The sequence below is a fragment of the Parus major genome, chromosome 1A (genome assembly GCF_001522545.3).
Source record: "Parus major isolate Abel chromosome 1A, Parus_major1.1, whole genome shotgun sequence".
NCBI classification, from domain to species: domain Eukaryota; kingdom Metazoa; phylum Chordata; class Aves; order Passeriformes; family Paridae; genus Parus; species Parus major.
In genome coordinates, this window is record NC_031773.1 from 55,862,164 (window position 1) to 55,879,287 (window position 17,124).

Below are 17,124 nucleotides of genomic sequence, written 5' to 3' on the forward strand. Positions count from 1 at the left end.
CAGAGGTCCTCAGAAGTCTCCACACAGAATTTTCCAAATTATGTTAATGTAAGGAAACTTCCCATTCCTGCTTCAGAACCTATGACAACGATCAACTGAAAACTCTTGATATTCTTTTGTTTTTTTAATTTGATTTTTGTAAATTCATACAGACCATTGTTGCATCTTATTAGAGTCTTTAAAGTACGTTTTAACCATTTTGAGCTTTTCATTCTGTTTCTGTTTACAGTTGAAATGTGGATTAGAACTTTAATCTGTTCTATCATGTTACTTTAATGTAGTGTTAATTTTAAAATTATTTTATTGCAAAGGAAGATCAAAGATTATTAGCTGAATTCCCTTTCTAGAGTAGCTGACTTTCCTTCTGGAGCAGCACCTAAAGACAGTTTTATAATTTTTTTTTGTTACAAAAACCCTTTTTTTCACTCTGTAAACTGATATTTTCATTAGTGGAAATGGTGGCTGATAGCTCTGAATAGTAAATGTGCTGATTATCTCTAAAGTCCCATCAAATATTGTCATCAATTACTACATAAGCTTTTCATCTATGTCTAATGTTACAGTCATCCATGTGGGAAGGTCTGACCACATCTGGGAGTGCTTTGGAAGTTCTGCTTCTCTAAAGATATTGTTTCCATTAATTATTTTATCAGAACTCACCTTTGGTAGCTATTTCAGACGTTCTTTTCACTCTGCCTGTCTGGATGTTCAAGTGAGTAGTTCTCTGAAAAACCAGCATTGTTGGACTGTCAGAGGCTCTAAGGATGGACACTGCAAACCACACTGAAGACAATAGAAAGGTCCAACTGATTTCAGTGGAATGTGTATTGGATCAGATTGAGACCAACAATACCTCAATACCTTTGTGGCTTTATGCAGATCATTTTTTTGTATTTATATTTGCTTTAATCTCCCTCAACTGAAAAAAAAAATAAATCCTTGAGGAAATAAGCTGGTTTCTGTTGGCAGGTTATAGTCACACAAGCAAACATGAAATGATGCCAAAACATTGAGGGTTTATTTGTAGTGGACACCTGCATGCTGGGAGCTGGCTTGCAACCAATGATTCATTCCTCAATTCAGTTCAATAGAAAATGATTTAATTGGCAAGATAAGCTGTGGAATTGTATCCAAAGGATCAAAGAGGAAGATCTTTCAGATATGCTTTAGAGGGTGAGTCTAATCTACTCATCTGTGTTTAGAAGAGTTTGATCTCCAACACACATTTAGCTACTATTAAGTTAGTCCACCCCTCATCTGATATGAAGTTAATGTGTTTTTTCTGTACAGTCTATGCAGATTTTTCCTTGGTCTGTGTATATACATATGAATAATTGTGTTTTCGTGAGTGTGAAGCTTGTTCCTAACAACTGACAGAAGAAAATTTTCTTGCAGGTCATTGTGTTTTGGACCTTACAAGGGAAGCCACATCTTTGTCTTCCCACTGTCACTTTGTTTGCAAGGGCAGTAATGGATGGGTTCATCCTGTGCGTTTCTCCAACTGAGGAAGCCATATTTCCAAAAATATATTAATATCTAAATTTAAAAAAAATTCTTACCAAAGGAGATTCAGCTCTGAAATACAAAACTAAAAATTTACAATTTTTTAAAAAAAAGTATTTTTTCTGAAGTTAACATCAATTGTGATGGCAGACTAGAATCTTTTTTGACAAGATAAAAATGTTGAAGCACCTTTTGAAATTAGCAGTTCACATATGATTTAATGCATTTGAAATGTCAGTTCATTTTTCTCTTGGTACCAACAATAATCTTGGAAGACTGTCCAGTAAATAAAAAATGAATGTACCAGGAAAGAGCATTTACATCTAGATGCACAGAATAGTTTCCCTAGGCATCTAATTCTTTTATCTTTTTACACCTTTTCTGTGATTCCAATGCCTTCAGTAAAACTTTTTCAAACATGGTCAAGCTCTTGGATGGTAGCACCTGCAAAGAAAATATATCTTATTTCCCAACCTCAATCTTTTCATAGTTTTTGAAAACTCTATCTCTGAAATATTTGTTCCAGACATCTTAACTGATTTGAGAGGGCACATGGACAATATAAGAAAGAATCCCTTGGAAATAAGAAAAAGCCAAATGTAGAAATTGCTGTGGAACTAAATGCTAGCAATGTTGCTGCACAATTAATTCTTTAACATTAATACTGATCATAATGAGCTCTAAGAATTGCACTCTGACAGTTTCTGAGAATCCCTGTAGGCTCCACACATGAAGCAATGGCTGGAGTTCAAGCTGCCAACTAGGAAAAAACTCAGACTTCAGCACAGGGCAGGGGAGAAGAGAGGAAGGGGAATCCTTGTTCTCTTCCCAGAAGGATGAACTCCAAGTGTCTATTCCTTTTCACTCCCATGAATGTTTTCTGAAGCTTTATTTTGTGAAATTTTAGAGGTTTTAGTTGGTAAATCTTGTAAGGAAAGCCATGATCCATATCTTTGTACTTGCATTTATATATAAAATAAAATAGGATATAAATAGGATAATTTCTTTTTGGCTGAAACGTCTCCTTTCCCTCATTTAAATATTTTTTGTCTGTTGTGCCCATAGGCTTCAGTTCTGCTCTACTCTGTGTACATAAATATAAGAGAAATCCTTATACAGATTTAAAATTTATATGTTTGCAGCCCTTGAGACAGCTTCTGGCTTATAAGCACAGCTGATAAACTGCAGAAAAATCAATCTGAGTTCATCTAAGTGGCCACTGATACCATCCAAAACTAAATAGGAAATGAATTTTCACCAATGTATATTTTAAAGCTCATCTTTCCTAGGAAAAACTAGGAATATGAAGGCTAGCTTGGTCTTTTTTTTTTTTTCTTGAAAGGGAAAGAAAACAACTAAGCAGATTGAGAGAAAGACACCCTGAAAGAGCCCTACTCTGCAACAGAGAGAAGGCTGGAGCTCACATCTCTACAACCTTTTGGTGAGCACATTGAACATCCATCCCTCTGGGATCATTGCTCTCAGGGTCTCTCCCACAGTGCAAGATGCAGCCAAAGCATCCTCCTGAGATAAGGGACAGGGAAATGCTGTGTTCCACAGCTTGTTGAACCAGCACTTGGACCTGAGCTTGGACTGATCTACAATATGCCCTAGATCTACAAAACTTTATAAGAAAAGTTCTAAGTTCTATAACAAGTAGTTCCTCCCCACAAAAAATATTTTGTTTCAATACACATGGCTTTTCCTCCAGTAAGAAAAAGAGAGATTCATTAAAAATATGGAGTAACTTTTACCTGTTATTTCTGTTGCAGAACTGGCATTAGCTAATGTGTGTCTTGTGTTTTCTGCATACCTTACCTGTGGAGCCAGACCTCTTTATCTTCTGACCAAGGGGTAATCTGTTCAACTGAGCTGAAAAAAAAAAAAGAAACCTAACTAGTGTTAGACAGAGAGTGACTGGTTGAGATGAATGCAAGCACATAAATGCCTTATCAAAAAAAGCACAAAATGCACAAGTTCAGTAGGGCACAGTGATGTTAATTTGGAAACACTGAGACTTGAAAGAGACATCATAGGCTTAAAAGTTACCTCTCAGTCTTTTGGATGTGGAAACTCTGCTTTGATAGCATTCTGGTAACAACTCCTCCATCTACCTTGGGCAATACTGCAGAGACAGGGCAGCTGCAAGATCCTGTTGTATGCTGCTAAAGGGAATGACTAATGAGGCTCCTGAAGCAGCCTTCCTAGTTCCAACTGGGGATGTTAAAAAACAGAAAGGAAACCTATTCTGTAAATAAGAAAAAAACTAACAAAAACCCCCAAACCACAGAAAAGTCGAACACAGGACTAACTTAACACACTGCAACAATGAATTGTCAAAATACAGTTTCTCAAGGGGTCTACTTCATCTGATATCTAGTTCAGCTTTCTAAGTATTAGTTCTACTGTAAAAATAATGTGGTTTTTTGTTGGTGGTGGAAGTGAAAAACAACACTGTTATTACCAATTCTTGATAACCAATTGCTGGAAATTTCCTTCTTGCAGTAAGCTGTATTTAGTCTTATTCAAAAAGAAGCTAAGATTTAGATGCTACAGAGCATCAATTAAGAGTACCATGTACCGGTATTGTGTTATTATTCCACAGACACAGGTATAATTTTCTGACTCCTCTTTGAAAAAGCTTCCCCCACCTGCATATACATTACAGCAATATCTGTCTTCCTGCAGAGATCCTAAAATATAGTTTCAAAGGGATTTGCTTGATCCTGTCACCTCAAAAGCTGTTTAGCCCTGAGGCTATTCCTCACCAGCAGAGAGCTCAATGTGGGGCAGGACTGAGAAAGGACAACCAGCTCCCCAGTCAGAATTTCTGGGGTTTCCCTTCCTGACAGCATGCTTCCCTAAGAAAGAAAAGAATAGAAAGGTCTTTAGCTACCACTTGGAGAATCACAAAATCATTTAGGTTGAAAAAACCTTTAGGATCATGAAGTCCACCTGTAGTGGGCTGCAGGGGTTGTTGTGGTGCAGTGCAGGACCCAGAACCTCATCTCTCCTGGGATGGATCCTAATATGGGCAGATCCCACCCACTTCCAACACAGCAGAACAGCACAATCTTATGATGAGACACCACAGTTTCAGGACTAACCAGCCTTCAGAGAACACAGCTGCTGCACAAGGTCTGGAGAGGCCAAAGGGAAGGCAAAATAACAGCCTGCAGGTGTGTTCATCATCCTGCTTGCCTCTCTCAGGAGCCCCTTCTGAGCACATGTGCTCATGCACTCAGACAGACTAATTCTTCATTGGTCATAGACCTAGTGCTTTAATAAAAGATAAAATTCATTATGTGAGTGTTATTAAATTGGAGGATGCATCATTTTATGCTCACCTTCAAAACTACTGGCAATCAGCCTGTCTCAGGTGGCTCTGTGCCAGGCCCAGCAGGTTGTTGGATTTATCGCCCACAATCACCACTTTTGTCCAGATTTATCATGCCTTACTGTGACCATTAGCACCCTTGATTACCTCTTCATCTTCAGTCTTTTGAATCACCACTTTGATGTATAATATCTCCTCAAGCAAGGACATTTCCCCTTCAACAGCAATTCTGAATGGTACACAAACAGGTGAAAATACCCCATCAGCTTTTTCAGGCAGAGTGTGTGACAAGGCTTTTCTTTTTAAGAATATCAAGGATCTTTTTTTCTGATGATTCTTCCATGCCATCTAGTAGTCATCATGGTATGCACATTATCTGTGTAATCCAGATCCAGGACAGCCATCTAAAGTAATAAACACTAAAGGGAGCAGGAACTTAATCTAGAAACCACAGGACCTCCTAATTGATTCTTCAGGCAAAAATCTCCTTCCTTATGATCACCTGGCTTCATCAGACCCACCTGGAAATATCTGCAAACTTCCCTACAATTGTCTATTACCTTTCAAGTGACCAACAGGAATAAACAGACTGACTGGCATATTGGCACAGTTTTTCCCACTAACACAAGGCTGTTGCAGCTTTCTCTTGTTCTTCTGTGTCTTCCTAAATTCACCTGTCGTCTCTTGCTGCAGGCTACAAAACTGCTTGGAGCAGGGATTGTGTGGATTTGTCATGTATTTATAAAACTTCTCTTAAAATTCATGCTAGGCCACACTTATGAATTTAATGATAGTAGTACAATGAAAATTTCCCTAAAGTGTACTTCAGGAAAAAAAGGAATTCTTTTACTGAGCTTGTTTTCTCCCCCAGGTCAAGTATATTGTTGTAGGAGGTAGAAAACTTCATGGGAAAGACTGAGGGGTGGAGTGCTCCTGCTTCCATCTGGCATTGATGACAAGTAAGGTGTTACATAAAATTCCTGCAGGACTTGTGTTTGAATATTTCTCAGCTTGAGAGATGTGATTCATAGCAATATTGTCTAGGAAAAAGCAGGTGCCCAGGTGGACAATTAATGAATGTTCTTGCTTCTTGGGCCCAGAGCACAGGGGCAACAGGTGAGCTCAACCACATTTCCTCAAACAGCTGATCCTCCTGCCTGGCACAGCAAAAATCCCCAGACCTGTGCTTGCTGACCTAGCTGTGAGCACAGCTACATGCAGACAGTGCTCACAGCAGTGATGCTCTGCAGACATCACATTTCCCACCACGGGATGCAGTGCTTACACACTGGGTACCAGCCCAGCAAATTCACCTCTGGCAGGAAGAAAAGCTGTAAGAAATATCACAGTATGGCATCTACTGAACTTTACTTCCTTCCTTCTGCCAACTTTAACTGCCTACTCCTCTCTTTGAGCTGTAGAATTCCCTGCCTCTCTGCTGCATCGGTGAGGCCCACAGGTAAAAAAATTCCACACTTTATCGCCAGCACCCCAAATAATTGAATTGTCATTCTAAACACCTCTCCTGCTTTTGTTCCATTCCTTCTTTCCTAGCCTAGAAAATTCTTATGTGTCTTCTCTATAACTATAAACACTCCCACAGAGGAAGTCTATAATGGCAACTGCCCTGTCAGATGGAATAAAGATTTAAACTAATGGATAAGGAGGCGTTTCAAACAAAAATTGTAATAATAAGTCCACCCAGCAGCCCACATTTTCTTAGTTTGCTTACTACTTGGATCCTAACAGCCACCAGACCACCTGTTTTCTGCCACTGCAGCTCAGCTGTTGTTCACAAATTTCAAATATTTGTGCCAGTAATTAAATTGTGCCAGCAAAGCACTATTAAATTTAGTTATTGCAGAAAGGAGCTAAAATAATTTATCAGATCTGAGTGGATCATCAATGTGTTTTTGAATTTAATGAAAATGGGAATTGGGTCAGCAGGAGGAAGAGGAGACATCAATTAAAAAATATATCTATACTGGAGTCTCAAAAGCCATTAACATTGATTTCAATCCAGAACACGGGGCCTGGCTGGCAAAAAAACATTGAAGAATAATTAAAAAGGCTTTTTTGGTTTTATTTTTTTCCCTGTGGCTAGAATACAATCACAGAACTTCAAGAAATGGAAGTAAATAGGGTGTAATCACTGCAGAGAGCTATAAAGGGCTATGAGAAGCTGTTAATGCTAGTGCTTTTATTTGGTCTCCTTTCATATCTTTATTTGCATTTTTAAAGTTGAACACTTGCTTTTAATGGAAAGGAATGTGGGACTGGAGCTGGAATTCATTCTGCCCCCTTCTGTTCTTCTCACAGGAACTTCTTCACTGCACTGAAGCATCCTGAGAGCTGTTGCTGAAGATGATACAGTCAGACAGGTTCCTCACAGCTGGATCCTGTTCAGGTAGGGGTGGTTACACAGACTGGCTTGGTTTAATTGTATTTTGATATTTGTAATATCCCCACCATAAATAATGTAACTATTCCATTCTTGAGTCAAAAATGTGTCACTTCTGAGTCAGCCCAATCATGTGGAGACTACAGATGACAAAGATTAACTTCTTTCATCTTCCTGCTCTTTATTTTCAGGTCGATATGGTCTGCTCTGAATGACCCAAACAAAATTGACTTTTCACTAAAAAATAAATCACAGAGGCTGGTGTATGGCCACAAGAACTTTGTTGCAGACTGGATCCAAGAAGATCTTTGGGTCTTCTAGCAACAATTTTTCTGCTTCTGTCCTTGAAGGATTTTCAAAACTGTAGCTACATGACTACCATGGTCAGTGTTTTATTCAGTGTGGCTTGTGAATAAGAGAAGTTACATGATAAAGATCTAAACTAAAATTCAACCTCCATAAAAATGGAAAACAATTATATCTTACTCCCTCACATATTCTTGAATAGATGGCTGTAATTCTGCTTCTGCTTCTTTGGTAGATCTTTTCTCATCTAATTCAATCAACTAATCCTGCAGAAAACTCTCAAGTCTCTAGGGCTTCTCTTGTTAGTTTGCAAGGGTTTTTCTTTTTCTTCAGCTAATGAGTTGACCACTCACACAGTGGTCCAATAAGTTCCAAGCTTCCTTAAAGTGAGAAATGGGGGAGAGAGGCAGAACAATCCAGGGGCTGGAGTGATCCCTATGAAATAACATATATACCACCTGTTTTGTTTGCACCCTACTTTAAGAGCCATTAATTGACTTTTGCTAGACATGCACAAGGAAGGAAGGTAGGTTTGTATTCTTCTTAAACTTTATGTGCTCAGGTTAGAAAAACAAGAACAAAACAATTCTGTATGGTCTTGGTTGGCACATTATTAGCTCTAAGTCCACCAATTAGTGGAAAACAGCTGTTCAAAGGCTGAGTACTCTGTTCTCTACACCAGGCAATGCTTGAAAACCTTCTAATGCTATACCAGACACACAGGTTAGCTAGCTAGTGTGCCAAATCAAGTTACTTATCAGAACCATAATTGCTTTCTTTTCTGAAAAAGGCAATTTGCTTCATTCACAAACATATTTTAATTAATGTATATTTATGTTGGAAATAGTTATCAGAAAACTGACAACATCTTGATCAGAAATAGAAATCTTGTTGGTCTAAGACTTGAGGGCTGATAGTCAAACATCTTCTGGAGATCACTTTATTTTCTTCCTTTTCTTTATTTCCCATTGGCTGTGACAAAGCAAGCCAAATGGTATTTAAGGAACCCTGCAAACCTCATAGCTCTTGCCAGGTTACTGTCTGTGGGTATGAAAATTTGAGTTTATTGTTATTTGGAGTCACTGTCCCTGGAGGTGCTTAAGTAAAGGCTGGATGTAGCACTCAGTGTCTCAGCTCTGGCTGACCAAGGTGGTGTTAGGTCACAGGTTGGGCTCAGTGACCTCAGAGGTATTTTCCAACCTAGTTAATTCGGTGATTTAAGTGTCTAATTATTTCATATTAGCAGTGTAGCTAAAAAAAAATATGCATATCCTGGAATGCACATTCAGGTCATTAAAAAAACCCCAGCACAACAGCAATTGAAATGCAGTTGAAGTTTTGCAATGCAGACATTCCCTGACATCTGCCTGGTGGATACATTTACACCTTTATAGTAATTAAAATATTTCCCTGTACATGTAGGAATTCTGTATCAGATGAACACTTATCAAGTGGGCTTAAAAAAGAAAAAAATTAAAAAATCACCTAAGGTATTAGATATTTTTTCTGATACTTTTTATTTTCTTTTTTAGATAAAATCAACTGATATCACTATTGTCTTCATTAAATTGCAGGCCAGTCAGCGACACACTGCATGTAACTTTTAGATACTGTTGAGAAACAAAATTAATTGCCCAAAATATAGAAAATTGCAGAGGAAGGCAGAAAATAGGGTTGCAGTTTTGAAGAAAATACCACACTTTGGCCATCATTTCCAAAATTAATTTTACTGAAGTATGACTACAATCATTTGCAAAATTACTTGACAAAGAGATGACCCAGCAATTACTGTTTTATGATTTAGCTAAAATCTCATTAAAATTAACTTCTCTTACAAAACAAAGTATTTTTCTGCAGATTATATCTACCTAATATCATGGGGCTTTCTGCAGATAAGTAGGAATTCAGCTCCTTTTGCTTACTTGCATCTGCTTTCAGCACATTTTGGCACCACTCCTTATTTTGAATTTACATTGGTCTGACCAGGACACATGTGTGATCTCTGAAACCTCTGAAGAAAAATATGTTGATTAGTTAGTCTTGTTTTGTTTTGCTGTCTGATGTTTTGGGAAGATCAAGGGAGTTGTTAACAATTTCCTGTCTGTAATAGATTTTTTCTCTTTTGATCAAAATTAGAGACTTAATTTAAAGCCAGTTGGTTTAATAATAATGACTTTTATAGAGCACTAAACTGGCCCACAAACCAGCTTTTGGAGAAGTCATTCTATTTCTGAAAGTATTTGGTTAGATAAATAAATTCACTTTTAAACTCTTCTCAAGCTGTTCTTTTGCACAGAAATTACTTCATGTGGAATTTGGGAGTAAGTCTGGAATGAAGGAAGTGACATAGGGATATTTTCCCTTCACTACTTTTGGAAAAAAATTAATCTCATTAGGCCTCAGGCTCAAACCTATACCCTTTGATCACAGGACTGAATATCCTTCTGGTTTCATATATAACTCTATCATGACCTTTAGAACCAAGGTGAAATCAAATGTTCAGCAGTCAGTATTAGAAGACAAAAAGTAGTTTTAGGGATTATGAGTAGTCAGGGGTGGTAAATGAAACTGCAAAACTTCTAATATTCCGTGATTTTACACGGGCAGAACCTAGCATTGAACAAATCAGTTTAAGGATCCAAATCATATTTGTGACCCCAAGTCTTAAGTGCACAGCTAAATTTGTATGTTCAACATGTTTGCACTTAAAAGTGCAGATGCTAAAATGGAGCCATTTCTAAAACATTTCCAGCATATCAATCTACTTTTGGCTAGAGAAGATATTCTCATAGAGGAACCAGTGGCAGGGTAGGTCAAAGGTACAGCCAGTGTAGCAAAGGAATTTGAAAAGCCATCTCAGATGGGTGGGCTTCAAGGTCTGAGGGGAATTTACTATCATTTGAACTTATCCCTATGTAAACTGTACCTGGACTTAATAAATAACTTATATCTGAAGATAGATAATTTTATTTTATTATTCTCCCCCCACCCCGTAAAATTCCAAGTTCCTTTGCCTTGGTGACACAACCTGCACAGCCTGTCCCAGGCTTTTCTGCATCTTGGCAGCAAACAAAATACTATCTTGTAGTTTTCATACCAAACCCACCAGCTCATAGCCCTTCTGTATCCAGGGAAATCCCTGAGCAGCCCAATCACCTCAGGCACTGGCTGCAAAATGCCTTCCCTATTAGTGCACTTCCAGGTCTTCCATTTGTCAACCCTCCTTCTTCCTCCCCTGGTTTAACTCCAGCTCCCTCTGACCCTCTGCACAGTCTCTTGCCATCTGCAACAGTCTTCCAGTATCTCTCTGCCTCATCAACTCTCCATCCCTTATCAGATCTCATCAGCAAACCTCTCCTTATTCCCCTGCCTGCACCTCTTAATTTCTTACACTCTCTTCTCTATGTTATTGGCCTTTGTCTCTCTTTAATATGATCTGCAGGCAGTATTTTTCTGCTTCTGTTGGTCTTCAACTTATACATTATAATATCTATGGTCTTGTATTATTTATTTTGTAAAGCATTTTAGGAGAAGAATTCACATGAAAGAAGTGATGAAAAATAATCTTGCATTGAATTATTGATAATCTGTTAAAATGAGCTTGTACTATTGTCATCTCTTTTCTTACTTTTCTGTCTTTACACTTCCCTTCCCAAAATGCCCCAGAAATTTTATCTAAGTGTGAAACATGCACCTCCTGCTAACTGAACAGTGATAACTTCACAGAGTTAAATGTGGGTGATTGGTAGGGTCTGAAAACAAAGCACCTCAAAGGAAAAAATGAAACTTTAAAACAGAGCTCACCAAAAGAAAATGGAAACAATTATTTAATGTAATTCTCAGGGGCTTATGGCCTTGGATAATCAAAGTGCACAGTCACACTCCTGGAGACAGAGAAAGAAGTAAGCAGCAGGAGGCTCTGCAGTGAGATCTGTTAACTCCAGATACAACAGCATCACATACCTAATAGGGCACTGAGGAAATATGAAGACTGCAAATTTCTTCCTTCTTCCTAAGGCCATTTTTGAGGAGCATGGTGGAGGTGCCAATGTCTCCAGAGTACAAAAGCCAATTGGCAGACTTTATGTCCAGAGTATTGGCTAAAAACTGTGGAATCACATTACTGGCAGCAGCAGTGTCAGGCCTTTAGTATGTTGACAAAGGGTTTTACAGAAAGGAAGGAGGTGCCAAGTGGGAATGAAATTCAGGAATGAATCTTGTTATTTTGGTCAACTGAACAACCCAACTGGATAATGACAAAGCAGCAGCAAAGGTAGTTGGGCAGAATAACTTTTATATATATCTTAAATTTATTATTTTAATTTATTTTTTTTTTTAAATTACTTTTCATGAATTGCATATATATTAATATCAGTCATTGGTTAAAGTAGGTCTTGAAAGATTTTAATTAAATTATTTTTCCTAAGTCTCCATTTTCATTGTGCCTTTGTTTCTCTCTCTCTCATGCTTTCTTTATTATTTTATTTCTTTTCATTTTGCTTGAAATTACCTGCATGAAACTTATTTAAGCGTTTAATTTACTATAAGATTACAGGTACATTCTCACACTCTGGTAATTATCTCTGGAGCAGGATATGATTGGCATAGCTAATGATAGCTAACTTCAACAGAAGAGTCTGCAGTTCTCTCTTTTCCCTGAGAAATGACATAGTTTTACTCAAATATTCACAATAAAAGGAGGAAGGTCATCTTAGACTATGGCCCAGTTGTTAGTTATAAATCAGGTTTTTAGCTGAGGCAAGTCATTCCAGCTTTGGCTTACTGGAAGTGAATTACAATGTCTAAATATCTCCTCCCTATTTCTTATGTACTGCCTTTCCTGCACAGTTAACATGGCAGAATATTTTACGGCCACTTTATGTTCTTGCAGGAAAATGAGATGTTATGAGATGCTCAGGGAAAATAAATAAATAAATAACTCTCTCATCAAGGTAATTTCTAGAAAGGAGAGGGTAGGAGTAAAATGTGAAAAGACTAAATTGCAGCCAAAGGGAATATCTGAGTAAAACATGCTCTGAGATTTACTGTATTGACATAAAGGTGGTTAAGAGTTATCCCACTATGAAATTTGTGTGTGCAGCCAAGGGGTGGAAAAAACAGCCCCCATTAGCTGTATCTGGTGCTGCTAGGGAGACAGCAGGTAGGGAAACAGAAGGGAAAGGAAGACTGATGTCAAGGAATTTAGGACTTTTTGGTCAAATGCAAACTCAGCCAAAGTAAGTGAGAGGCATACCAGTGTCTTGGCCAGTCCTGGATTCTTATGTGGCTGCACGTAAGAATTTGTTACAGCACAGCTGTTTGTTACAGGTGACAGGTCTCCTCACTCCTCTGTGCTCAACTGCTGCTAAGGAGGAGCTAAACTAAATTTCCGTTTAGGAGAACTGCCTTCAATAAAATCAGGTGGGATTTCTTTCCCCAGTGGGTTAATGCATGGAATTAATAAAAAATCAGTAAGGGCACTGATCTGATATTTGTATTAAGTTTTGCATGGAGTAAATCAAGACATTTCCTTGCTTCTTTCTCCAGACAAAGCACAGCCTAATCAGCACTACATCTTCTGAATTTGCATTTGAGGACAAAGATGAAAGATTTTTTCATAACAATCATGTAGCAGAAGTTGTGATGCAACAGATTAGAAACAGGGCTACACAATGGCTTGTTTCAGATGAACTGCTGTGAGGACAAATCATTAGATGACATTTAACCTATGCTGGCATTTTTGTTTGCCCTTAGAACATCACCTAATTAAATGTGGATTTATTCTGACAAGCCAGATGGTCCTCTGGTTACTGCAAGGAGTCATGACATGCCATATCTATTCCTGGCTCTGCCACTTATCTGTCCTGTGACCTTTGCAAATCACTTAACCTCTTCACACCTTCAAATTCCATTTATGATACCAGAAGAATAACGTGATTTTTTACCGTACAAAGGCTTTGCACAGTCCAGTGCATTAAGATCACTAGGTGCTCCACTGTTAATGAGAGGACAACAGATTTTAGTTTGTGGAGCCACATGATCAGCTGGCATTTACTGCTCCATCTCCCCTGACTTAAATGGACTCTTGGCTTGTTCATACTCTCTGAAGGTTTGCCTCATTTTGTGTTCTCATTTAATTTTCAATCTGAGTATTTCATTTGCTGTATTTCACCATTAACGTTGCATTCTCTTATATTAATTTTAATAAGCTATTAACAAATTTATTCAAGGGTAATAAATCCTCATGAAGTCATACAAATCAATGACTTGCTCTTATTGTTGCTAATAGATACCTTGCATTTCAGCCATGTGTGCTTCCAAGATGTTTTATTAGAAGTAGTGATCGCAGTGTCAGTTCAAATTTTGAAATTAGAAGTAATTTTAATCTCTTCTCAGAATTCAGGGTTTTTTTTAGGAAATACTTCTATGCCCTTGAAATTTAAGAGGTTCTTTTCAAATTGGGACGTTTATCAAAACCAAGAAAATATTAAAACCTACTCTTACTGTTTCCCCAGGCTTTCCAAGAAATACCAAAGTTATTAAAAAAATGTGACTGGTTTTTCAGAGAGGAAAAAAAGGTGCAGTTGTCACAAAATGCAAGTAGAGCATTTGATTAAGAAAATTCTCTCTACTCCTTTATACTTTGCTTTTCAGGAAAACTTGGGCTCAAGGATTCTTCTTTTGTGTCAGACTAAATAAACACTACATGTCAGAAAGAGCTGGTATAGTTGTGTCATTCCTCTCTCTTCTCACCTTCACCTCCTATGTTTCTATAATATTTTAATATTTTAACACTTTGAAGTATATTTACATAAGATTTGTTTGATCCACAGCATCACTCAGCAATAAATATGTCCTTCAAAGTATTTTGTGTTAATTTCTTTGCATCCCTTCCAGTAATGATACATAGACTGCAAAGCAGAGGCAACTACTTTTTTTCCCACATTTTGGTGATGTTGGAACTTTGATTTTTCAATTTTAAACTTAATAATTTAAATATTTAATTATTTGCTTCTATAAATTCAACTTTCAATGCCATTGTGCCTACATTGGGAACCTGAGGTGTCTGAGACATGTGATTAATTGATAACAGTTTTCTCTTGAACACTTTTGCTGTTGACTTGTTAGAATATGAAGGTGATATGGATGTGGTTTTTTCATCCCAAATACAATAGCAAAGTTGACTGTTTCTGCAAATGCTTTCTCCCTTCCTGATGCCACGGATTCTTTCTTCAACCTCTTCAATTACAAAGGCAATTTTTAAAAACAGATATAAAGTGTGAGAAAAACATATTACGGCAACACTGACGTGTCTGAGATACTTGCAAGAACGTGGCTCAGTTTATAACATAGTAGACTGTAATTGGTTGCTGGAACTTCAACTAGATAGAAATTGGCAGGATCAGTACCAGATGAGATGTTTCTATCAGAAATCTCAGTGATTCATCAAGTAGACATATGGCTACATTTCTTCAGGAGCCCAAGATGTATAATGGAGGTTTAATAATATCCTCAGGAACCCAGTTTTAACAGCTTGATTTAAAGCTCTTGGTAGGGAGTGCTTCCATCAGCACTGCTGGGCTTTCAGGCAATGTGCTCATACCTCCAGAAAGCCTTCATTTACCCTGGACATGCTACTAATGAGTCACCACTACATCTCTGGCACTGAGCCCAGGCAGCAGCATTTGGCTCTAGAACCAAATTTGCTTCAGGATGATGGACATGTAGATCTGGGGTTTTGATTCAGACTCCTACTTGAAATATTATTCCTTCTTGGCCTTCAATTGAGATTTAAAATTAATAAAAGATGGAGATCTCGTGGCCTTCATTAATTACACAATAGCACGCAATTCCAACAACCCTGAAGTACTCATTTTTGCATGTGACTTCTTTAACCTGACACTCACAAGGACTCTCCCATCAATTCAGCAGTATTGGTGTTATTCTACCTTAAGCTTTTCTACAGCATTTTTCTGGCCTCTCAAAAACATTTTTCAAAGGCTTGCCTGCTACTTCATTAAAATGACCATGTGTTTCTGTTCTCTGCAACAGTGCCAACAAACCAACTTTTCCCATGGGATTTTTTTCTCTGACACTTGGGAAAAGGATGTGCTTTAAGTGACCCCAGTTTCAATGAGTGCAGAAAGGGACACTCTTTTTAGGGCTCTCAGCTCGGTTTTGCTGTTCTGTGCAGCTCTGCTAGAACTGGCTGTAGGCTGTCTAAAAATCATCCAAAATAGTCAAACTATTTATTAGAAATACAGAGTTCAGTCATGTTTGCTCATCTCGTCCTCGGTGCATTTCATGTTGATGCTTGAGGCCCAGCCGTGCATCACTTAAATACCCCACTAAACAGGAGAACTGGGATCTTCCTGTGTAAACAAAAGCATTCACTCTCTCATTTCTGATATTCTTCACATTATTTGCTGGTTGTAAAATGTTCACTAATTCAACTGGGAAGCAGAAACCTTGTCATGGGATATAACTATTCACCCCCTGTGAGCAACAAACAATGTCTAAATAAAGGCAACTCTGTGTGGAGCTACCATATGTTGAACTTTACTGCTGGAATCTGTGATGACAGCTGTGACTAGCAGACACTTGCTCTTCATCTCCCAGACGGATCCAGGAGTTACCTCTGTACAATAAACATTTGTGACCAGCTTTTCTCAGAATATGCATCAGTGCAAAATAATATTTTCTATGGAAAGCCTCTCTGGAAATCTCAAGTATGACCTAAAGGTAAAAAACTCAAAGTCCTAGAATGATGTTATATTTTTTCTAAGGAATGTGTTCAAGTGGTTTTCTGGGTAGGTTTACTACTAATGTGAACCTAATGACTCACTAAATGTGAGTCAAATTCCATGAAAAGTTTGCAATTTTTTTGAAGATGACAGAACACAGTGAAACTTGATGAAAAGGTTGCATAAATTTTAAGTCCTCCTGTATGAACAACACTGGGATTAAAAATTAAAAGGCTGGGTTTATAAAGTTCCAATCTATATCTACATGAAACAAAGGACTAAGAAGGTAAGTGAATGCACCATGTGTTTATAACAAAAACTGAAAATAATCCTTTGCTCCAAAACTTCCAAGAACTCATCTCTTTTGCATGAGTCTCATTGAGAGCATGAGCCTATACAAATCAATTATACTTTAGCAAGTCACATTGACAGAACCAGGACTTGGCCCTCTGACCACAGAGTCATGAAAGGTTATTATAAGTTTGTCATAATATTGTATGATAAATTTTCCACTTACCAGCAAAACACACACACACAAAAAAAAAAAAGAGGCAAGGAAAGGAAAAAATCATATTATTTTTGATTACTTTTTACCAAAGCATGTTCTCTTTTTTTTTACCTCTTTTTCTCGGAATATAATATACCATTTCTTCAGATTAATTTTTGGGTATTTTTTGAAATGGACAGGAATCACCTCTTTTGCAGATGACTTTCTGCACTGTGGAACCTGTTCTCCTCTCCATGCACAAAGTAAGGATATGGTAGCAAGTACAAGAAGGAGTTTGTCCTCTGTTCCCTGTCACCATGTAAATAACTCTACCTGATAGCATTTG

At 37.7% G+C, this 17,124-nt stretch overlaps 2 long non-coding RNA genes across 3 annotated transcripts; one reads left to right on the plus strand and one right to left on the minus strand.

Moving 5' to 3' along the window:
- Window positions 1-1,631: 1,631 nt before the first annotated feature.
- LOC117244438 lies at window positions 1,632-3,708 on the minus strand. The gene is made up of 3 exons (XR_004497542.1): window positions 3,553-3,708; window positions 3,322-3,375; window positions 1,632-1,947 (listed from the first exon to the last, which is right to left on the minus strand). It is a non-coding gene; the product is annotated as an uncharacterized LOC117244438 (long non-coding RNA).
- On the plus strand, window positions 2,851-8,852 carry LOC117244437. Of its 2 annotated transcripts, XR_004497540.1 has the most exons (4): window positions 2,851-2,944; window positions 5,712-5,799; window positions 7,160-7,247; window positions 7,433-8,852. It is a non-coding gene; the product is annotated as an uncharacterized LOC117244437 (long non-coding RNA). The 2 variants fall into 2 exon arrangements; XR_004497541.1 differs by lacking the exon at window positions 5,712-5,799.
- Window positions 8,853-17,124: the final 8,272 nt, after the last annotated feature.